Raw genomic sequence first — 6,000 nt, forward strand, 5'->3', positions numbered from 1 at the left:
ATCACTGGATTGTCTGGTACAGACTCGATTATTTACAGACCGCCGTCATATAGCTGGAATATTGTTGAGTGCGGCGTTAAACAACAAACAAAAGTAACAGCAATCTGAAGGTTAGCAAACAGCGAATTTAATATCTTGCCTGGTAGATTGCAAGAAGATGCTGAAAATATAGTAAATATCACTTATTAAGTTTGTATAATTCACTACTTAAACCACACCGTACAAAATGAGTAAGGAATGTTAACACATACCAGACATATGCTTCAAACCTAAACGGTATGCCCATTTGGTGTGTACTTTCTAAACACGTTTAGGACCAAACACTTGAAATGAGCTATAGCCTGAACACTCCCAAACACAACATCCCCATAATCCATGCATGTTTAGAATGTAAACAGCTTTAAACATGTATAGAATTTAAACACATTTAAACATGACTTGTATGTCATTTAAACATGGCATGTATGCCACACCTTGTAACATGTTCAGAATTTAAACATGTTTAATGCAGTTCATATCATTAGGCTACAAGTCAAATGTGAATGAGATGTATAATATATATTAGAATTATATGTGCAAATTCACGGGCACGTGCATAACACACATAGAAGGTCCCCGATATCAAACTCCTCTCTCAGATAATTTTAATGCCTACAGCATAATACATTAGGTTTTCAAAATAGGGGAAACCCTCCACCCCACCCCCTGACAGACCCCTCCCCCTCTTGATCCGCCTATGCAGATACCTCCAAGACTTACAACGCACGTGGTACAATATCAACATAAAAATTAACAAATAAACCAAGCTAATAAGACCAAGGACAATTGACACTTGTAACGAACAGTCTCCGAACACAGGTGGTAGGGGACAGACGACGAATCAAGAGGTTGAAGGTTCAAATCTGACCGAGGATTAAAATTCTTTGTGCCCACCAGTGTGTGTGACTAATAGTCTTGCTTTTATACAGGAAGCTGACAATGAAAGTATATCTGATTACCACTTGACCATTGTTTAGTTAGTGACGATGTTTGTTTGTTTGTTGTTTAACGCCGCACTCAGCAATATTCCATCTATATGACGGGGGTCTGTAAATAATCGAGTCTGGACCAGACAATCCAGTGATTAATATCATCAGCATAGATCCACGCAATTGGGATCGATGACATGCATCAACCAGGTCAGCGAGCCTGACCGCCCGATCCCGTTAGGCGCCTCTTACGACAAGCATAGTCGCATTTTACAGCAAGCGTGGGTTGCTGAAGACCTATTCTACCCCGGATCTTCTCGGGTCAGTGACGATGTTCCACCACGTAGCAACAATACTAACTGATTATTTGCGTCAGTGGAATGATTCACCCAGGTTTCAAGTTAAATGATCTGGAATGTCTGAATGCCATAGTCATGAATGGTGCGGAGATAATGTGACCTCATAGACAGTATGGAATTTATATTCCCCCTTGAAAACTGCAATCAAATACAATAACACCAATATTTTGAGACCACCCCAACTCGGGTGACAATTGCACTGTGAGAATGCACGGTCCGGAGTGAGGTCATCACCTCGGGACAGGTGTTGGGTAATTATCTCCGGCTACAGGCCGTATCATACATGCATGACAACACACGAATATTTATCATTTTACAGGTAAAAGTACCTTTTATTGGCTAACCGCGTCAGTTAGGTTAGGCTAGATTAGGAAGATTTGCGTTATTTGATACATGCTATTTTCATAGCTCCCTGATTCGTATTATTAGATGAAGCCAGAAAGCATTTTTCAAGCTTTTCCGACAGTCCTTCAGTGTACAGAGCGTCTTTCAGGAGAGCAGTGGTTTGATCCCCGGTCGCCTCATACCAACAGTCGTTAAAAGATGATACATGTTCTGCCTGGCGCTCGACATTAATGGAATAAAACAAGGACGCCGGCTCGGAGTGAGTACTCTGTCCAAGGGCAGATCCAGCATTTTTAAAAAGGAGGGGTCCAAAATATGACACACCCCCCCCCCAAAAAAAACAAAAACCAACCCCCCCCCCCCCCCCAAAAAAAAAACAAATACAAAAAACAACAACACACATCCTCCCCCCTTCCCCACCCCACCCCACCACATACACACCCTAATCTCACCCACCCTGGATCCGCTTTAGGCGTGTGAGTGGCATCGTCTCCAGTGGACTAGCACAATACCGGCATTGCACCGGACCAGTACAAACAGCCCCATTTTGGAACGCGACGTTTCACCTCACCTCACCTCACCTCACCTCACCTCACCTCACCTCTCGTGTACTTTTCAAGTTGTATAAAGGTTTTCTCATCAGTATATTAAAGGACGTGAACCTTTCAGCCCCCAATGACAAAGAAAACCTGATGTGGCCCCCGTTCTCAGTAGACAAGGGTCACTAGCTGTCGTCATCATGCGCCAGTAATCACCATCAAGTACCCCATGCTGAGTGGACGGCTGATACTTATGGTATTCATTTGGGTCCAGCTGACCTGTACCTTTATAAGATAAGAGAGTGTCAAACCGCTTTTGGTACGCCGGATTCCGAGCCCTGTTGAGTGCTATTTTAGATCCCCCCGAGTAGTACGCTGGATAAAGAACAAGGGCGCCCCAAAGGACGGTTTCAAAAGTAAACCCATTATGACCTGTGACCGAAATTGAAAACCCCTCGAACAGGGCTAACTGACAGGCCCTTCCAGCAAATTGTCTGCACCCTTATGTTAAGGGACATATTTACGTTTTGAAGTTAGTACACCACTAAAATGGATAGTTCGTTATTAAATATGTCATATTTCAACACCCGTTCAGTGTGCGATTATTCATAATCCCATGCAAGTTGGATCATCCAATATACGACGTCATCAAGTTGCGAGCGCATGTTCGAATCTCATGATAGAACAATGTTTTATCGTGAAATAAGCCACCTTTCGTTCTTCATTACTCTTTGCAGTTTACCGTGTAGCTATAATATATTATGTGATATGGTATGCAATATATATAGATAACGCATTAGAATTCGTGCAGCTTCATGAGTGTCTGTCACGGAGCCATTCTCTAATGATTTTATCTTTGGCTGCTCTGTTTATAGACGTTCGAGTAGCTGTCCATCTCTCAGAAATAGAGTAAGTCTGGCCTTCGCTATTGCATCTCTTGGCTTTAGGAGACCTTCGACAGATAACGGGTCTAACTGCAATTCTTATTCTAACTGAGCCCGGGCTGGGGTGATAGCGAGATGGACAAACCTTGTTAAAGTGCTTTTTGTGACTGAGTCTGAGGCGTGGAAATGTATGGCCTTTGGTGGATCTTGGGTTGAATTTTGCCGATCTTACTTGCGTCCCACTGGGCTTGCCATCTCTGGGCTGTGGGGGCTTTCATTGTGCTTTTATCTCTAGTTTACTGAAGGGAATAGGCTGTATCTCCGCTTTGTCTAGAGCTAGCTTTGCTAGTGTCTGCATTTTCATTTCCATGAATATCTATGTGAGAGGGAATCCAACACAGCTCCACCTGTTGCCCTTTGTGTTTGGTCTGGAGTTGAAGTTTCAGCCTCTGATAGCTTGAAGTGCACTTAGAGAGTCAGATAGGACGACTGCCTTTGCTTCCGGTAGTTCCAGTATGAGATTGAGTGCATGGTTAATTGCCTTAAATTCAGCAGTGAATACCGACTGACCATCAGGCAGGCGGGCCGAATGTGCTTGGGGTTTGGAGCTGTCGATATGGATCCCGTAACCAGCACTGTTGTTGATAGGATTCTTGGGTCCAAAACGAGATCTAGAAAGTTTAAATATACAGCGCACGCGGACGTCGGAGAGGCCACATCTGCTCCTCCGCCGGGGAATACAACTGATGGGGGCAACAAGCTAACGTGTGTTTGAAAACACACACTGAACAACAGCGGACGCCGGATATTACCGAGCGGCGCCGGAAATAAAGTCGGGGAACATAGCGTCACTGGACCGTGATATGAGAAAGTGTGATCCACGGTGACAGTCTCCACATCCAAATATGATGATCTGCCCACGCCATAATTTGTTTTGGCATCCAATTTAAGAGTCAGATGACGGTGCACAGCTTGTAAGTAAACTAAGAAATGGTATATTTAGGATAACACTTTCTGAGTAAAGTACAGATTCTCGTACTTTTTTGGGTTGAGTCCCGTCCGGAATTCGAACCCACACTTGCCAGAGTGAGGCACCTAATCGCCAGCACACAAAGTCATCGATCTAACCCACTCTGCCACCGAGGCTTCCACAAAATGAAAGTCCGACAACTGGTAAGTAAATTAGACTGACATTTTCAAGTAGAATGCATGGTCATGCGTATTTATTAGCTCAGGGCTAAACATGATTTTTGCTACTCTTAACAAGAAAAAAAGAGACGAAAACTGGATTACTTACTGTCACAGTCGAGATCCTAGCAGGCCAATGGGACTCTATTCTCTTTTCCTGGCAGTATATTCATAGCATACTTCAACTGCCGCGGACTGATAACGACGCCTGAACATGTTCAGTTAGATTGTTATTCATATTCTGGTTTTGTCAGTAGCACATTGTCATATTACCTTCTCTAAGTTTTGTGTGTGTTCACAGAGGCGGATTGTCAAGTGCAGCAATTCGCTGTGCGGAGAAACTAAGCCGTGGATGTCATGGTCCGAGTATCGTGGGGTCGAATTCCAGTTGGTTCGTTTTTCAGCACATGCCCGTGCTCGTGAGTTTCACATTTGTCATTAACGTGAAAGACATTCACCTGCATAGATTGTCACATACCTGATTGGATTGTCAAAATAAGGCTATCTTGAAGCTTCAGTTCCAAGACCGAGTCCACCATTCGAAACCTAGGTGTGTGCAGGATATGTAGTATTTCCCGCAGTACCTCAATTGATGTAGCGTGACACAATGCAAAGATGTGTGCAGCATTTCAAACACAACCTTCGTAAATTAAGCACATACAATTTCAACGAAACCTGGATGTGTGTAGAATGCCACATAAAAATAGAAGTGTGTATTTTGTCCCACAGTACCTAGATGTGTGTAGCATGTCACACAATCTCTGGATGAGCGTATGTCACACAATCTCTTGATGAGCGTAGCATGTCACACAATCCCTAGATTTGTGTAGCATGTCACACAATACCTAGATGTGTGTAGCATGTCACACAATAAATAGAAGAGTGTAGCATGTCACACAATACCAAGATGAGTGTAATATGTCACACAATAACTGGACGTATGTAGCATGTCACACAATACCAAGACGAGAGGAGTCACACAATACCTATATGTGTGTAGAATTTAACACGATACCTGGAAGTGTGTAGCATGTCACACAATACCTAGAGGTGTGTAGCATGTCACACAATATCTAGATGAGAGGAGTCACACAATACCTATATGCGTGCAGCATTTAACACAATACCTGGAAGTGTGTAGCATGTCACACAATCCCTAGATAAGTGAATGAGTGAGTGAATTGGGTTTAACGCCGCTTTTAACATTATTCCAGTTATATCACGGCGTGTCAGCTTAATGTGGGAAGAAAGCCCGAAGTGATGCAGGTCTCAGATGTTTACCTCTTCTGTGAAACCCACGAGCAGGGGTATGGTGCTGACAAACCTAGAAACATAATCGGGGCGAACCGGGATTCGAACCCATAATCATAGGTTTCTGGTGTGCCCAAGGGACGCAACTCTGCACAATGAATCACGGCGCCTTAGACAACTGGGCCACCCGTGCCCCCCAATCCCTAGATGAGCGTAGCATGTCACACACTACTGTGATGTGTGTAGCATGTCACACAATACTGTGATGTGTGTAGCATGTCACACAATACATATGAGTGCAGCAAGTCACACACTACCTGGATGTGTGTAGCATGTCACCCAATACCTAGATGTGTGTAGCATGTCACACAATACCTAGATGTGTGTAGCATGTCCATAATACCTAGATGTGAGTAGCATGTCACACAATACCTAGATGTGTGTAGCATGTAACACAATACCTAGA

At 43.7% G+C, this 6,000-nt stretch overlaps 1 protein-coding gene across 1 annotated transcript in view; it reads right to left on the reverse strand.

The window, feature by feature from the left end:
• Positions 1–4,527, reverse strand: part of LOC124150993 (spermidine synthase-like) — a 58,403-nt gene extending 53,876 nt beyond the window's left edge. The window contains exon 1 of the mRNA XM_046523211.2: positions 4,393–4,527. The gene's annotated coding sequence lies outside the window, so the exon portion shown is untranslated. The remainder of the gene's footprint in view (positions 1–4,392) is intronic.
• Between the last annotated feature and the right edge of the window lie 1,473 nt (positions 4,528–6,000).

The sequence above is a fragment of the Haliotis rufescens genome, unplaced genomic scaffold, assembly GCF_023055435.1.
Source record: "Haliotis rufescens isolate VD_foot unplaced genomic scaffold, xgHalRufe1.0.p SCAF_15, whole genome shotgun sequence".
Taxonomy (NCBI): Eukaryota; Metazoa; Mollusca; class Gastropoda; order Lepetellida; family Haliotidae; genus Haliotis; species Haliotis rufescens.